The 19,466-nt window shown below is 33.6% G+C and overlaps 1 long non-coding RNA gene across 2 annotated transcripts; it reads right to left on the bottom strand.

The window, feature by feature from the left end:
• Positions 1 to 8,324: 8,324 nt before the first annotated feature.
• On the bottom strand, positions 8,325 to 18,486 carry LOC122598803. Of its 2 annotated transcripts, none has more exons than XR_006323733.1 (4): positions 18,330 to 18,486; positions 18,002 to 18,076; positions 9,119 to 9,185; positions 8,325 to 8,390 (listed from the first exon to the last, which is right to left on the bottom strand). It is a non-coding gene; the product is annotated as an uncharacterized LOC122598803 (long non-coding RNA). The 2 variants fall into 2 exon arrangements; XR_006323734.1 differs by lacking the exon at positions 18,330 to 18,486 and adding an exon at positions 18,171 to 18,314.
• Positions 18,487 to 19,466: the final 980 nt, after the last annotated feature.

Here is a 19,466-nt window from a genome sequence, read left to right as displayed (position 1 = left end):
TCTGATGATAATATGTGCAAGGAATTTGAACAGAGCATGAAGGCTAAATTTGAGATGAGTGCTATGGGGGAATTAACCTTCTTCCTTGGACTACAGGTGGATCAACTGAAGGATGGCTTCTTTATACATCAGACCAAGTATGTCAAAGATCTTCTTACTAGGTTTCGAGTGTCTGATGCTAAGGATGCTGTTACTCCCATTAAGACTAATCATGGGTTGTGTCCTGATAAGCCTAATGATCCGTACGTCGATGCCACTCAATATCGAGCTATCATTGGATCCTTGATGTATCTGACAGCCTCACGTCCAGATATTACCTTTGCTGTTTCTATGTGTGCTAGATATCAGGCTAATCCGAAAGAGTCTCACTTGAAAGCTGCGAAAAGGATTCTTCGTTATGTGAAAGCCAAGCCTCGTCTAGGTCTTTGGTATCCCATGTATGGTTCCTTTGACTTCGTAGCTTATACTGATTCGGATTATGGTGGTGACAATTCGGATAGGAAATCAACGTCAGCTAGATGTCAGCTTTTAGGGGGGAGAATTATATCGTGGCAGTGCAAAAAGCAGACATCTGTTGCACAGTCTTTCAGTGAAGCAGAGTACATTGCTGCTGGATATTGCTGTTCTCAGGTGCTTTGGATACAGCAACAATTGCGCGATTATGGTATGAATATCTCCAATACTCCTATTTGTATTGATAATAAGTCTGCCATAGATATTACCAAGAATCCGAAAAACATTAAAGTCACCAAGCACATAGATATAAAGTATCATTTCACACGTGACTGCTTTGAGAAAAAGCTAATTCATTTAGAAAAGGTTATTACTGATGATAATCTTGCTGATCTATACACTAAAGCTTTTGATGGACCTCGTCTTGAGTTGTTATATCAACTCAATGGTATGAAGAATGCCGAGTAGTTTCTCTCAAAGAACTTACATTTATTTTTCGTGTCTTTGTAGTGTAAGTCGTACATAGATAGAGTCATAAAAATACAAAAAGAGTTGTCTTAGTATAAGTTTGTATATACCTAGTGTCAGAAAAATACAAAAACATTTAAAAAAAAAAATCGAAAATCCAAAAAATATGAATAAAGTACCAAGGTTTCCTTCAATCTGAACTTAAATTATACAATGTTCTTGTGGGAAACATATTCAGATATATGGCTGAGATTGCTTGCTTTTCAGTAATGAATTGATCTAGTCCTTAAATTTTGTGAAAGATCTAGCATTACTATAAGATTTGTTCAATGTATAGGCAAGAACCTCTACCAATCATGAGCATGAAAGTAAATGTGATACTACTATGCAAATCAAATGAATGCAAATTAAGGGGCTAATGTGGTCTTTGAGATTCGGACAAGTATGTCCTCGGGGTGTCTTTGTATACCTAGCCTACCTAAAGCTTCCAACTTGGGATAGGTTGTCAGAAAGTTCGCTACATCGATCTCATAGAAAATCACGGGTTCCTTATAAATCATGAAATGCAGAAGCAAATATGTGAAATCACAAAGTAATTAAATTCAGTTATCTATAAAGTGTCTCATGATTTGGTAAGGATGTTTTTGAATATATTGAATATTTGTTATCTTAGTGCTTGTATCGATTACGGAAGTATATCTGAATGTGGGTTACATAAGTTCACAAACTATTCAAATGGCATATTAGGCTACTCCAGTTACATGGTGACTGTCCTTGGCCAGGGTATGTCGAAAGTGTCATAACTCAAAGGAGACTGGAAATACCGAGTGTTTAAGAGGACAAACATACCGGTAATCGCTATTGGGTCATGGTTCAGAACTTATAATAAGAGAATTATTTCTCACCCGCAGGCTTATGTAACATGCTAACCTGATCTAATCAGCAGTAATCAAGCATAATGTGAATAATGTATAAAGTCAAGTTAATTAGAATTTAGATTAGTTTATTATTCTACAATTTTTATTCCGAGTTATTTTTCTTTTTTATTGAGTCAAAGTTGTATTTTTTATATTTATAAGTTCTTATTGCACGAGAGATCCTATTCAAATTCTGAGTATATGTTTTGCTGCATTCCTTCATGTGAATTTGTAATGAGGTTGTGTGGGTTTGTTTACAAAGAAGATTTTCTAATATGGACATTAATTTGTTTAAGTTTAGAAAATGATCTTTCAAGTGTTATGTGAAATGTCAAAGTTATTTGTAACAAGTTAAGTATTTGATTAATAACTTGGTGACATTTTAGGGTTTGACAAGAAATGACCTCCCTTGATCTTTTGTTAGATTTTTAGTTATTTCATATTTGTTAACCCTGATTGAGTGTGTTTGTAGCTTGAATTTTCTGCATTATACTGTTTTGTTCTCAATGCGTTAATGAGTTCTGTAGTAAGTGTGCAGTGTTCAGGTTAAGAAGATAAAGTTGGAGTGCTGATTTCTGTTACTACATTGTTATTTACACGGATGATATCATGACGATAAGATCCTTGGTGTGTAGTGATAATATTTGTGATGCAAATTTGAGCATGTGAAGGATGAATACATGAACTTGTTTTTGGAATAGTTATTTACTTTATGATTCATGTATTTAATAATCAAATTTGATATTAGGTTCTTTTGAATTTCATGCTGTGATTTATGACATCCTTTTGGAAACTTTACTAAGTTCTTCAGTGAATTTTTGTTGGATAGTTCATTGTTTGTTAAGTTTTGTAGACGGCATCTAGTATGGGACTTAAGTGTTTCAAGATGGTTTGCCGTCACACATATTCATGATCAAAGGAAGTTCTCGGTGTCATAATCGTCATTGGTAATGAGATTCATATATAAATTAATTATTTTCAGGTTTATTGATGGTTAGTGTTTAAACCATGGGTTTTCATTCAAGATTATAATGTTCGGTTATATACTTACATTATGATTATGAATTTGGGTGATAAGCACGTTTTAGTACAAGGCATGAACAGGTTGCTTTCTAACGAGTTTTTGCTATGTACAGATTGTGATGAAGGGTCGTGTTTTGGAAGATCGTTTTGATGAAAATCTGAAAACTTTTCAGAAACTTAGCTGAAATCTGGAATATTTTCTGACTTTGATTTGTTCTTACGAAGATAACTGTTATCTTCGTTTTGATAGTTCGAAATTATTCTGTCCAAACGAAGGCTATCTTCGTTTGGATAACTTCGTTCGTGGATTTTAGCCCGACCCATAGTTAGCCCATTTTTACTTCACTATATAAAGGGGTTTTTCTTCGTTTCTTTTTCACAAACGAAAATTACTCTCATTTTCAAGCAAAACCCTAAACCCCAAAAACTTTTCTTTTCTCTCTATCTACTTCGTTTTCTTGATTTGTTTTGCAAACCGTGATCTAAGTAAGTGTTTGATCTTATTTTCATTCACGAAAATGATCTAGGTTCTCTATGTATCTTCGATTTGCTTCGTTTTGATTATATATCTATATTTTTGAAATCATTAACTGGTTTATCCAAACGAAGTTAGACTTGTACAAACGAACTTAGACATTAGTTCAAACGAATTTAGATTTGTGAACATGAACTTAGCTTTTAGTTCGAACGAAGTTAAATTGGGTAGAAACGAAGTTAACTTTCAATTATGCCTTACGAACTTATAATTTAGTTGATACGGAACGAGCTTAGCAAGGCTTAACAAATTTAGTTTCTTAGCAATGCTTACGAACTTAGTTTCTGTCCAAACGAATTTAGATTTCGTTTATTAGTTACGAACTTAGAATATAAGTTATAACTTACGAACTTGCATGTTCAGTTTAGACCTTACGAATTTAAACTTCGTTAGGTGAAAATTTCAGTTTAGTTCTTACGAATTTAGAATTTATCTTCCTTCATTTATAGCTTACGAGTTTAGATTCCATCTTCGTTTCTGTATACTTAACGAATTTAGTGCCTATTTTCGTACAGTTTGAATAATTTTGTGCAGTTTTACTTTGCGAAATTATTGATTAGGTTTTTCAATTCTGCAATTCATTTACCGTGCTTATTTATATTTGTTTCGATATTGTGATTTGTTTTGCAGAAATGGCTCTAGCTCCTCGTCAGTTTGTAAAGAAACATAATCTTGCACTGAATCTTAATCCAGATCAGCATAATAGTGACCATTTTCATGAAATGTTTAACTACATTGCTCGCTCGAGATTATTTTTTGCTTTTTGTGATTCGCCTAGACTTGTCAGGCAGTATATCAATTCTTTTTTGTCAACTGCTCATGAAGTCATGGTTGAAGGACAGAGTTTTGTACTTGCTACTGTCGAAGGAATCACATTTGATTTCAAAGCTGAATCGCTTCGTACTATTTTGCATCTAGGAGCAGAACCGGAAGTAGCAGAAGAGGAAGACGTAGAGATGACTTATGACTTTGAACTTCTTCTTCAATGTTTTCAGAGAATGGGATTTGTTGGCCAGGTCAAACTTCCTTTTGATAAGAGTGGTTTTCAGGGAAGATGGAGATATCTGGCGTATGCATTGCTCGTTTGTTTGAGCAATCGCAAGGCTGGTTTTGATCAACTGTCTGCTCAGATTGCGTCGCAGATGGTTGCATTAGTATATAATCGACCTTATCCTTTCTCAAGATACTTTTATCAGGAGTTTATTGATCAGCTTAATGCTAGGGGGAGGAAGAGATTTCTTTTATATCCTCGGTTTGTTATGGCCATAGTTAGACACTTTTGTCCTAACTTAGTGTATGCCCAAGGTCCTCGCTACGTTCTTCATGCTTGGCCTTCGCGTCTTTTTGCTGATCTTGAAGCAAATACAAGTAATGTGGCTAGTCTTCATGATCCACCACTTTTTGGTCACTTGATTAATCCAAACTATCGATCTCGTCTTGAGAATGATATGTTTGTGGATGATGATGATGAAGATTCTGATTCTGATGATTCAGAAAGTTCTGTTGATGGTTCTGGTGATGATTCAAGGGATGAGTCTGATGGTTCGGATGATGGAAATGATGAAGGTGAAGTTCATAGTTCCGACGGTTCTGCTGCTACAAATGAGACAGACACTCCTGAACGTCGAACTAAGTTGATTCATGATATCTCGGCTGCTTCTGAAAGCGATCATTCGCATCAGTCATTTGATCAAGAAGGTGTTGCGTTCCATCGAGAGCGTAGAAGTAAGGCTTGTCATGCTGTTCCAGCTGTTTCAGATTCAGCTAACTCCATTCCTGATGCTGCTCAGATTGATCCTGATGTTGCTGCTCAGCATGATTCTGAACTGCATGAAATTTTTGAAGATATGGAAGATCCGGTGAACAGAGCCAGTTCGGTTAGTCCGGTAAAACGGAAAAGGAGTGTTGATCTTCAGTATACAAGAACTAAGCGTAGACGTGTTGTTGAAGCTTCTTCTGTAGCATTTCCTGATCCTCCAAGACCAACTGCTGCTGTTGTTCCTGTTGTTTCACAAGCACAAGTCTTGCATCCTCTAGTGGCTCCTTCCTTATCGTACAGACTTCCTTCCGATTCCTCGCTGGGTCGTCGTGTTGATCTTTTGGAGACTCGAGTTCATACTTTGGAGTCTGATCTCACCGATACTCGAGTCGCCTTGACATTTTTGATCAACTGGGTCAAGAATCAAGGGGAGAAGTTCCTGAAGAGGTTTGTAGATTGTCAGCGGTTCAACTAAGACGTCAGAATGACGATGATGATGCTGATAATGCTGGTGATAGGAATGATTCTCGCCCAGTTGAAGATAAAGGAAAGGGTGCAGAGACTGAGGGGGAGACAAGAGGTGATTCTTCTCATGCTGGTCCTTCTAGTGGTGCTCCTCGTGATTCAGGTTTCTGATGTTTCTGATTTTGATTATGATAAAGATTTTTAGATAGAATGTATATTCGATTGTATGTAATAAGTTATGACATTTTGTGTAATGTAAATGTAATCTATCTTATTTCAATACAATCACATTTCATCTTTATTATAATTATCATGATTATTCTTTCTATTCTGGTGTTCATTTTGTGTAAATTTTAATAGATGATCCAGATAATACATATTTATTCTTTGATGGTGATGAGCTCGAGGAAGGTGAATTTGTTCCTGAACCAAATCTAAACATATTCAAGAAGCCTTATGGGTTTGATGAAGTATGGGACTCAATTCCTGAAGATCCATCGATTGAAGAAAGTAGGGAGTTAGATCTGAAGAGATCAGATGTTCGGGAAAAAATGCTTCAAGTTCCATTCAGTAGCCAAACTCAAGTCTTACATTTTGTTGTGTATGCTAAGAGTGGTGATGCATTGATTCCATCTGATTATGAGATTAACGTGTCAAGGGGGAGTTTGTTGATGCACGTTGATGTGACAACAGCAACTTAGATTTGATCTGTCTTTTAGATTAAGACATTATGTTATTTTATGTCGTATCTATATATATGTAATTGATAGATTATGGACTTTATGTTTTGGTAATGATCGATTACATGTTTTGGTGTTATATATATGTTATGTATGATGTTTGTTGTGTGTTCTACAAATACAAACATAATATGTGTTAAGATTCCTTAAGATGAAACACTTAGGAATATAACCAAGTATTACATCTAACGAAGATAAGGAATATCTTCGTTAGAGGCAAACGAAGATAAACTTCGTTTGGTACAAACGAAGATTAACTTCGTTACATGGGCTGGGCAGCTAAGTTCGTAAGAACAAAGCCCAGCAAGCCCAGTTCGATCTGAAACATATATATACGAATGAATACCCTAAAATGAGTTATCACATTCGACATACACGTACTCCAGACCGCTAAGTTCGTTCTATAGCTTATAGAAACGAATATAGCATCATACGGCTGATTATTTACTTGATAATTAGCGATACACACGTTAACTAATCAAACTAGTTATCTCGTGAGGATTCCGCACTCACGACATAATAATAGACGATCTCGAGAGCGATCTGTAGCTATCGAGGGATTCACAAGACTCCGCAACCATCATTATCTGAACTACTAAAAAAGAACCTAGAACTCTTGATAATGATGGTTGCGGAATCTACCCGTAACGAGTGGGGAAGAGATTTTCGACGGAGTCTTAAATGATGGGCATGTGATTCGCGACATCAAGGTTGAGTGTGCCAAACCTCATTACTAGAAGTGGAAGGTTTATTTAGAAATTAGCCGTTGTAAGGATGCAATACTTATTTGAGTTTTGCCTTCTACGCTCACATTTGGAACTCCAAAACGCGTGGGAAATTGTAGTTAAGCTGAAATGCTTAAACACAGGAAGCAATTTTTAAAAGAGCAAGTGTTAGCTAACGAATTAGCTAAGTAAGATAACACAAAGTTTATAAAATGTTTGTCCATTTAAAACATTATATAAAAGTCATATTAAATTGTTAAGGTACATGTCACATCAATGCATCACCTTATCCACAACTTATCATCGCATCAAACATCATCATAATAGGTTGAATCACCCTAGATGTGCCTAATCATCTTTTACTTCACATATGTCATATAAGCATCATCGTATAGTGTGACATAAGTCACTTACATTAGGTGTGACATAAGTCACTCATCACATATAAGATGTAAGTTTGTGTGTAGGCGGTCATAAGACCTAACAGGGAACCTCACACCCGACTGGATGGATAAGCTTTTCAGCGATCCATCAGTGTCATTAAGGAATGGCAAGCCAATCCAGGAGTAGTCCGTATGTTCAAAGACATTGGTGGGTAATCACTCCACCCGGAGATACTCAAACCACATAATTACGTTGCAAGGAGCCACCCAAGCAACCATATACGCACTCACCGGGCAAGGGCAAATACTGGTTAAGCTTAACACTTTCATATCATATACGAGATCGGTTTTCATTACATATAGTTTAGGTGTCCACGTTACCTAAACATCATCACATATCATCTTTTACGTTTGGGCCCTTAAACGTGCACGTGTCATGGCAACTTAATAAGTCTAGTGAACTAGATGAACAAGCCATGTAATCATGCACATTTCACATATCATCAACATATATCACATTTCAAATCATCTCAAGACATTACATATCATTTCATAGTATATAATTACATCTCATATCATTGCATGACATTTCATAACGTATTATTACATATCATCTTTCATTGCATAACATAGTTCATTTCATAATGTATTTCATAACAACTCAAAGCATTTCATATCATATCATAACGTCACATATCTATGGGGTAGCATTTCAGGCTTCAATATACATATACATAGCTCATATCACCTCCCGTATAATCCCGAATACCCATAAGCAAACACGATAGCATTTGGGGAAGTTATTATATGAAAAATATGTTTTTGTTGAACCCTCAGCGTGTCAAAGTAGTGTATCTTACCTGATGATGAGCACAACGATCAATAAGCAACTTTAAAGTGTCTTGTATGTGTTCTCGACTACCTATAATCATTAAATGATTATTAACAATCTAATCACCTTCTTACTTATGATCATTACCAAGCTTTAAATACTTGACCCATGTCAATGCTTGATTCAACAAAGATCCGACCATTAGATTAGAGTTCACTAAACTAGACAAAACTTGACCTTCGTTCATTATATTAACCATATGAACACTTTTAGGTTTGATTCATCTTTAAAGGATATTAACATTGGAAAATAGACTCTCCCACGATTTCGTGGATAGCTTATTCGTCAAAAACGGAGTTACGGTTCAAAAGTTCTAGTCGTTTAAAAATGTTAACAAAAATCAGTCCCTCACGGGAGTTACGAATATTTGTAACGGGAGTTACGCGCCTAACGGGAGTTATGAAAATTTGTAACGGGAGTTACAGTGGAGGTGTTATCGCAATTACCCAGCTAACGGGAGTTACGACGACCAGTCGTGAAAAACAACCCCAAAACCTAACCAAACACATCTCAAACGACCCCAAACCTTATGAACGACTTTTATACCTCAAAATTCATCATTTTAAGACCATAATGATGCAATGAAATCATTGGTTAATCCCTACTTGATTTGCATCACAATAATAAACGTTTTAGGTTACCGAATCAACAAAACGGACGATTTTCAATCGATTAACACACCCTATGGTCCAGATCTGATATGACATTTATATTGACTCCATTATATCATAAAAATATCAGTAATAACAAGATCATACCTTCCGGAATCCCCAACACACCAACTGATTGCAATAACGGTTACCGTGTAACCCGAAATCAACGATTCTAGCAACGAAACACAATTAACCGATCAAGATCAAGTATGAACGAGATAAACACTTAGGAATCACCTAAAATTAGTGTAGAATACAATCCTTACCTTGAAGATGATTACCAGATTGATATACATGTGATTAATTGCTTCTAATGGACCCGAAATCGATAGAAAATCGAATAGAGGATTGATATAGGCTAGGGGTGGTTTAGGGTTCAAAGAGAGGATTAATTTTCTGCAATTTAGGGGAAAATGAACTGATACAAAACCCTTAATCCCGTTTTTAGGTTTTCACCTATGTCAAAACTAGTCCCTAAACTTCCATAGAGCTCATATTTAGCTCAAAACTCCTATTGGGAATACTTACAACACATTAAACACTTTAAGCACCTCTAAAGGCATTAAAATATACCTTTAAACACATTAACACATGAATCATTAAGGCTTTAAAACCTTACACACATAGCACATTAATCATACGTGAGCATCACATCGTCTGGAGACTTAACGGACACGTGGTGTTGACTTAACGACTCCAGTCAACCGTTAATAAAAAAGTTCGGGATGTTACAAGACTTTTAAACAAAAAACCTTAACGATAAGGACGGGGAGGAGAAAGATAATGATGACGAGGGGGAGAAAAAACCCTTCGGATAGACTTCTTATGTGAACCAGTTCGCAAAGTCGAACCTTTCCATGCGTCTAGAAAAATAAAAATTGCTTCCCCTATTTAAGCATTTTAGCTTAGCTACAAGTTCGCACGCGTTTGAAGATTCCAAATGTGAGCGTAAAACGCGCACAACTCTAGGATCCCATAAATCTCGGGCAAGTAGACTCAAATAAATATTGCCTCTTGACTACAACTAATTTCTAAGTTAACCTTACACTTCCATTAATGAGATTTCGCACACTTAACCTTCATGTCGCGAATGACATGCCCACAATTTAGGACTTCGTTGAATATTTCTTCCACCCAATCATTGCGAAGAGACTCCGCAACCATCATTATCAGGAGTTCTAGGTTCTTTGTCAATGGTCTTTGTTCATTTTAATCGAGTCTATGTGTGTTATATAGGTTTGTTCCTACAAATGTCATAGCATCTTTCAGTTAAATATACCCTACTTCATTGTTTTCACATGTTGATACACCGCCTGAAATGGTCGACCAATGGCTGTTGAATTATCAAACATTCACGTTTGGGGAGAAATGTTTTAGTATCAATGTCGAGTAATTCCAAGACATGCCCAAACCCCCTCCGAGATCCATGTCTCCTGGCAAAAATTCCAATGGATGTAGGCATCATCATTTCCCGTATGCAGACGAAGATTGTAACTTTTAGCAGTCACTTGGTTAAGAGTCACTTGATCGATGAATGCCTACTTCAAAGAACCTATTTCTCTGGACCGCTTGTCGCAGGTGGATAAGATTGTCTCTAAAACCTTGAGGGATCATGAGATCGAAATCGATCCTAGTGCTCCTCTCGTAAATGTTAGCCATCTGAAAAAATAAATAAAAATATAATAAAATTTAGTCACAACTTAGAAAACATAGATTCACTTAAAACTACATTCAAATGATTAAAACGAAATCATATTTTCATTCAATTAGGAATCATTTTAATCCACTACTTCTTGGTCCCTTTCCAACACTAATCGGAGATATGAGGTTGATTCTTAGTTGAATGGAAATATGATTTTGTTTTAATTATTTGAATGTGATTTTTAGTGAATCTTTGTTCTCCAACTTGTGTCTAATTCTTATAATATTTTTATTTATTTTCATAGATGACTAACATTTAAGAAAGGAGCACGAGAATCTATTTCGATCTCATGATCCCTAGTAGTTTTAGAGGCAATCTTATCCACCGCCTTGGAGAAGCCATCCGGGGAAACATGGTCTTTGAATGTCTTCATCCACCAAGCCTTAACACCAATCAAGTCACTATTATCCAAGTGACTACTCAAGGTTACCATCTTCGTCTGCATATGAAGAACGATGATGCCTACATCATTGGAATTTTTGCCAGCAGACCCGGGAGGGATTTTGGAGATCTCATGGAATTACTTGACCCTGATGATAGTACATTGCTCCCCAAAACGCAAATGCTTAACAATTCAATAGCCCTTGGCTGGCCATTTCAGATTTCAGACGGTATATGAACATGTGAAAGAAATGAAGAAAATAGGTATAATGGACTGATAAATGTTGTGACATTTGTAGGAACACACCTATATCACACAGATAGGCTCGATGAAGATGAACAATGACTACTGAAAAACAACCTAGAACTCCCAATAATGATGGTTGCGGAATCCCTCAGAAACGATTGGGAGGAAGAGATATTTGACGGAGTCCTAAAATATGGCCATGTGATTCGCGACATGAAGGTTGAGTGTGCAAAACCTCATTACTGTAAGTGGAAGGTTTACTCAGATGTTAGTCGTTGTCACGAGGCAATACTTATTTGAGTCCACTTACCCGGGGTTTATGGGATCTTAGAGTAGTGCACCTTGTACGCTCACATTTGGAATTTCCAAATGCGTGCGAACTTGTAGTTATGCTAAAATGCTTAAACATGGGAAGCGATTTTTACTTTTTTAAAAGCGTGGAAAGTTCATGGAAGGGTTTGATTAGACGGCGAACGGGTTCACATAAGAAGACTATCCAGAGGATTTTTCTTTTTCTCCTCCTCCTCGTCGTTGTTATTGTACTCCTCGTCGTTGTTATCGTCCTTATCGTTAAGGTTTTTTTTTTTAAAGTTTCATCTATTACCTTCTGTTATTGATATGATGCATATACTACTTTATCTATTAAAGGGGTTTGACCATTTGGATGTTTGGCAAACATGCATATATATATATATATATATATATTATGAAAAACATTGTGCATGTGTGATTTTCGGTTCAAGGTTCCATTTACTATCTTTTCAAAAATGGAATATAAAAAAAGTGGAAGTTTATATCTACAAGCACAAAAACAATATATTAAAATCCAATGTTTAACATCCCAATCTATTGGTTCCCCCTGTCATCATGTTAGACTCATAAATTGCTCTTTTTGAAATTGTGTCACACAAAGAACCTTTTTCATACCATTTGTCATACATAACTCAAAAAAAAGAAAAACAATTGGAGTTGTTATTATCTATATATTATATATAAAGCAAATCCTTTTTCAACATTCAATTTTAACAATGTATACATAATAATGCATGATGGACCATACATCAATGCATACAACTTTCTCCCTCCTTCATAAATCATTTTATTCCTCTAATTCTTTAAAAAAAATTTATCTCAAAAACCGTACATAGATAAATTATAAAAATTATATGGTGTTCTTAAAATTTCATGCTCTTTCATTAGAGATGTTATTCGATATACTTTTGACGAATTTTTAAATTCGAGGATAGAGCCCACTAAGACATTTGCCTATGACACTCTATGACATATCACCTCCTATGACCTATCACACTCTATGACCTATCACACTCATCATTTTACCGCCGCAACGTACGGGTACTTGCTCTCGTTCAAATTAAATCATGTAATGCACTTAAAATATAATTAAGGATGCACTTAGATTTTACATACACAAATAATATTATTAAAAAAAGTGGAAATTTACATCTACAAGCACAGATTCAATATATTAAAATACATCAAATTTGTAAAATATAGTATATTAAAAAAGATAGGAAACGCAAAAAATCTCATGTTCAATGAGCCTTTTGGATTTCTATTTTTGTTATATTTGATACTGAAACTATTAGATTTTGATGGATTTGATCGTTATAAAAAGCACTAAATAAGAGAATTATGATTATTAATACATCACAGATTGCGGACTCCTGGGAATATCGGATACATGGCTTGATGCTATTCGACTAGTTTACACTATTTTTGCACGAAGCGAGGTATTAGCAACCAGCTGATAAAGTTCGTGTGTGTAATAGTATCAGAGCTGCCCTTTCTTAAAAGATGTGGAGATGACTTGTATATTGTTAGCACACGGATAAAAACTATCAGATATATTTTGGTACTTGATTTACTTGTTGATCTTATTTCATCCTCTCTATAACTAATAAAAGATATTTTTTGCTTAGTTGACATTTGTGAGAACATGACATTAGATTTTGTATGATTTGTTATTTTCTCCATTAAGTTCTTTAATTATAGTTGTCATGTATTTAGCCGTGTCATTTATATTACTCCTAAGTCCTAATCATTAATTAATTAAACATAAAAATTGCATTGAGATAAAAAGAAAAGGAGAAAAGGGGATATATATTGGAGGGATACGAGCATGGTACCCGCGCAATGCGATGGAGGTAGCGGGTACGACGGTCTAGTATTGTCGGTACAGTATTATTTTTAGTGGTGGCGGTGTCAAATCTCAAATGGTGTAGATTGATATAAAGGTGTTAGTGTAATATTTTAATAAGACAATGGCTTAAAGTGTTAATTATTAAAGTAAATGTCAAAGGCAATTCTGGTAATTTAAAGACAAAAATTACCAAAAATAAAAAGTCCCTTTTTGCTTTATAAGGGAGTAGAAATATCTCAATCATTCGAATATACCTCCTAAGATGTAGGATCTGCAGCAACTAAGGCCTCAGTCAACCCTGCAGCTTTTCTTACCTCTTCTTCACAGCCACATTAACTTTTTTCTCTCTTTAAATTATCTCTTCCTACTCACTACCAACTCTACCTCTTCCTCATCTCTTCCTTTACTTTTATTTATCTATAATTTATATAATTAAGTGATAGAGTCCGCGTGGACCCCACTTGGTTCTTCTTCGCTCAACGCTACATGGAAGAGGTGCTTAAGGAAAAGCTTAAGATGAGCATGCTACCAACCCAAGATGAGGACCAATGTGCCACACCGAGCACTCCACGCCGGGGTTGGCTCCGGCCTAATTAACATGTAGATATGTCCTCCTAATATGTAACAATTTAAGTTTCTTCTTTTTTGAGAAAGATTGTTTACTTTTCATGCTATTTACAAAGTCCAAATAAGTTTGTGTGGGCATATCAGTCATATTATTTCTACATTCTTTGTGCAAATTATAAAAAAGATGCCTTTGATAATTTTCTTTTCCTTTAAGGCCGTTTAGTGTATCTCTTATATGTTGAAGCTATTGTCATGTGTGATACAAGCAATATAAGATATTATCTTTATGCATGGATCTCTATTTTAGTGATGAATAAGCTGAATTTGATCAACCAAAATATTTGTGTATAATTTATTTTTAATATTATGTATGCATGTGCTTGCATAAACAACTTGTGTTAGTAATTGAATAATTTGATGGTTTTTTAATGCTCAAAACAAATGTAATAATTTGTATCAATTGGTACCGTCATTTGATATGTGTATATTCTATATAATAATGTAATATTGATTTGTAGTTCGTTACGAGTTTAATGGAATATTAGAGTTTTTAACAGAGTTTGCTGAAATTAAAATATGAACATGTAGTTTTCTTTCTTTTTATTCTGCCACAATGTTAGTGATTTGGTTAGTATTAACTAAAAGCTTACAATAACATCACAGAAATATAACTTAGTGTTTTTTTTTTAACGAAAAAATGCCTATATCTATAATTATTTTTTTTTAATGGTTAGTCGGTATTCGAGATTAGGGAACATCTCATCGTATAGTGGTGAAACCCTGTACGTGCTCTAAACTACGAGATATAAACCATAAACCGTTACAGGTTATTCAGGGAAAAAACCCACAGACTTGTCACTCTTAAGAGTCGAACCCAAAACCTGTAAGAAAACCAATGATGCATCTGCCAGTTGAGTTAGCTTTATTTGCTTATCTATAACTAATATAGAGGATATTTTTGCTCTGAGTTGTCACATTCAATTGTTGATTTATTTTTTTTAAGGGTGGAAGAATCGTTGATTATTTGTCATTTATAACATTATTTAGTTTATTTTTATGCCACATGTCACACAATTAAAGCTTAGTCATCAATTATTACTTAACTTTAATTGTTACCTAAAGTTTAGTGATTTATTTTGGAAAGTCAATTAAAAAAATGTTGTAAAACTTTTTATTTTAAACTAGACTTAATACTCGCGCAATACGACGACGGTGGGTTAGTGATTGTGGATGTGGTAGTGGTGACGGTGGCAGTGGCAATGGGGACGGTGATGGAGACGGCGATGGTCGTGAATGTAAAAGTAATTGATATTAATGGTGGTATTGTAAGTTATTTTAAGTGTTGGAGGATCTATATACTATAAATTACTTCATTAAAGGTATTATAGGCATATTAGATAGAGATATTTAAATTAGTGAATAAAGAAAAAAAGTATATTTTGTTTTTCAAAAGTAAAGAGTTTAAAGAAAATAAGGATGGTTTTATTAAATTGTATAGATAAATTAGTGAATAGATCAAAGTATTCAGCTGGCAGAAAGATTGTTGATAATTTCTCATTGTATAACATTATTTAGTTTATTTTCATGTCATGTATATAACCATGTCAGACAATTAAAAGTTAGTCATCAATTATTACTTAATTTTAATTGTTACCTAAAGTTTAGTGATTTATTGGAAAGTCAATTAAAAAGATTGTTGCAAAACCTTCTATTTTAAATAAATTAGTGAATATAAAATTTTTCTTTTGAAGTATTTAGCTTAATGTGAATGTTAAAATAAGTTTTTTTCTTTTAAATTCATACGTATAATATTTCTTTTAAATTCATACATATAATATAAAATTAGTAAACACTAGATTTTAGACCCGTGTCCAACATTGGACACGGGGTTTACGATATTATCAATATTAGATGTTTATACATTTAATTCATAAAAGCTTATAATTTTGAATGTATACAGTTCTAAGTATTATACTTTGCAAGTTGTAGTACAATAATCACATGTTCGTCACTGTCATTATTAGTTGAGACATATTGATGGAATTGTTTGTCGTAATCATTCCACAAGACACATGCTACAATAATTTCTCTATTATAGAATTTTTGAAACCAGTTGTACTTATAACTTGATATTATTATTAAAGATAATTAGGAATTAAAATATAAACATACTTGTGATCCTGTACTTGACATTCAAGTATATATATTTAATCATGATGCGGACTCATAACACGAATAAGTTTACTTTCAATCACATGTCCTATAATAATTAGATAATAATTAGGATTATTTTCATACTCTTTGATAACAATTAGGATTCTTGATTTAAGTGACAATTGAAACTTTAAAAAATTAAATATAAATACCTTTTGTAACTTTTTTTAAAAAATTTCTTCAAGTTGATGCTAAAAGTAAATATAAGTTAAGTATTGAGGGCTAAAAAATGTAAATTATTGATGGAAAACAAAAAAGTGTAAAATAATGAGATTTTTTATAAAAATTAATATAAATACTACTATAATATATTTGGATAATGATTATTAGAGTTTTTAATTTATAGCTAATCTAAATGATGACATAAGCGAAAGTCAATTTTGATGAATTGAGCGATTTGATTGATTAATAAGTCATTAATTTAACTGTCTTATAGTATATATTAAGATTAAGATTAAAATCGCATAATATTTGATAAATAATTTATTATTCAGTCTTTGATGATCTACATGTATTAAAAATGACATATATTATCTACTTAGTATACAGATAATATTATAGTTTAATTTTATGTTACCGGCCAACGGACTAATCTAGTTTTTCATATTCATACGGGTAGGATTTCTGTATTGGCGTACGTAATTGTGCCAACCACCCTTGTTTTCTTTCCAAAAAGGTTAAATAAGAAGTTAAAAATTCATCTCTCTTCTTTCTTTATCCTCCGACAAAAGCTCAAAACAAATCCATAGCTTAAAAACCACAAAAATGTCAAATGACAGTTTATCTAAAAATTTAAATTAAATGTTTTTTAATTTTTATAATACATTTTCAAATAATGTGACCTTTTTTTTTTAATGTGTAATATATATAAAATTCAACTTTTTTTACCCGGTTACAGACCGGGTATGAAAATAGCCGTTTGACTCATTAGCTGTAAGCTTTTAACCATGATGATAGCCCATTCATGAACTAATCGCTTGAAATTGCAAACTATGATGATAACGTCGTGTATATCAATGTTTTTAGGGTCACAGGTGTCCGAAAGTCATTTATAGTGTACTTTTTAAGCATCTACCAATGATATTCTATATGCTTAAAGAACAATGGGAGTTGATGAAGGAGATAGAATTATAATTCTCATTTAAGTAGAAGGGGACAGTTTCATGAACTTTTAGGACCCATAAATTGACAGTCATCTTATATAGTTATAGTAAACTTAAGATTCCATCTTATATATAGTTATATTAAACTTGAGTAAGACTTTGAAAATTTATACAATGACTTGAGTTTTTGCATATATAATAAACCCGTGGTTTTGTAAATAATTATGTGGTAAATATGGAATCTTTGATTTTCAAGTTAAAGAAAAATTCAAGCCTTCATTGGTTAATCTGGTTCTCCCATATTCATTTTTATTATAACGTGATCTGGATCTTTACACATATGGAACACCAAAGATGAAAATGTTCAATACAGAAAAGAATTATGTCGTAAGATTTTATTAAGAAATTATGTTACTTATGTTTCAATTGGATGTTTTCTTAGCTTGAATACAACACTAAGGTTTTCTAATCTTATGTTGTTTAGTTAATGTTCATTTATTAAGCTATCAAAGACTATAGCTAGCCTTCTATTTCTATGAAAGAAGCATGTAGTTAGAACTGTAAATATCATAGATCTAAAACCAGAAAGAAACAAAGTCGGTAGTAGTTTTACCGCGTAACAATGAAGATCCTTCGATGGTGAATCACTTTCGTATTTTATTTCGTGTAGCGGAGTTTTAGCTTAGATCTGTAAAAATCAAATAAAAAACTTTTAGATCTAACAAAAGGTAAAAAAAGTAAAAACCATTCAATCTAGCTTAAAATGTTAAATCTAGTTTTACCGTGTGTAAGAATCCAAAAATAAAGTGAATAGAAACCATAAATAGATTTAAAAAGAGTAAACAAAATGTTGACTTTTGAGATTGTATTTTGTTGCGTGTGTGTAAGAAAGAAACAAAATTTGTGTTTAAAGAAAAAAACAAAGAAACGAGGTGAGTTACTTTTGAAAGTGTGAAATTGGAGACAGGGTATTGGATTGTAGTTTTCCTTTTTCTGGTTTGATTTGTTATTGTTCTTTTCTGTATGCTTTAGTATTGGCATTGGGTGGTGTTGTTGTAATGTATGGTGGATATTATTATCAGCTAGTGTTTAAATGGAGTATTGATTGATCTTGCAAAAAAAAAAGAAAAAAAAGAAAAGAGAAAGCATTGAATTAATATTGCAGTTTTAGTAAGACTCATTTATGTGTGCCAGTACGCGTGCCTGATCTGTCAAAATGGGTTGTCAAAAGAAAACGCTTTAATATGTGATCTGTCATATAAAGCGTTTCATTCACAAGTCTAAATGAGTGCATCTGTTGATTTGTGTTAGTACATTTTTGGCTCAAGATTGTTAATCGGGCTTAAACTTTGTTTTGAACTACAGTTTTGATTGGGCTATTTTGTAGTGGGTTTACATCTCTTGTTGGATTCAATCTTTGATTTTTTTTCATTTGGCGGAACCTGGACTAAAGATTTTTCTTTACACTAACAACCCTTTACCACGACATACACATACCATTCTAAATCAATAAACTCCAATGGTCCAATGCAAAAGAAGCAGGTCATCGGTGGTGACAAATATATCCTTGTTTACTTGTTACAAAATGCATGAGAAAGATACGTATATAGTTCTTGATCAACAATAGTGCGCTCTTTCTTGATCATCAATAATGTATTGTCATCGGTTATAATCATGATAGTTTTATAAACAATATATAACACAAAGTTTGCAGTAAATGTAACACAATCTATGGTACAACTGCAATTAGCAATTGATTTAGATGTTATGTTGTTTTTTCCCTCATTTATAAGACTATAACTAGTAATACTTACAAGAACCACCTTGAAACAACAATGAAATCAATTTGAAAACCTATGTAGCAAGAAATTATATCATTTATGACCCATTTACTTGTGTCAAATGTTATTACCCATTTGAGACCGGATCTAGCAAAAATTGAACATGAATTTAAATTTATTTTTTCACTTTTGAAGGGGTTTTTTTTTGTGTGTGTGTGTGGTGGGGGGGCAAAGTGTAAAGATTAAACGGTTATGGAAGATTTGGCGTCCGCCTAGACAAAGTTTCCAATGGAAGGT

This window comes from Erigeron canadensis, chromosome 5 (assembly GCF_010389155.1).
Source record: "Erigeron canadensis isolate Cc75 chromosome 5, C_canadensis_v1, whole genome shotgun sequence".
In the NCBI taxonomy this organism is placed as follows: Eukaryota; Viridiplantae; Streptophyta; class Magnoliopsida; order Asterales; family Asteraceae; genus Erigeron; species Erigeron canadensis.
Note: the sequence above shows the minus strand (reverse complement) of the source record. Positions and strands in the feature narration are given on the sequence as shown.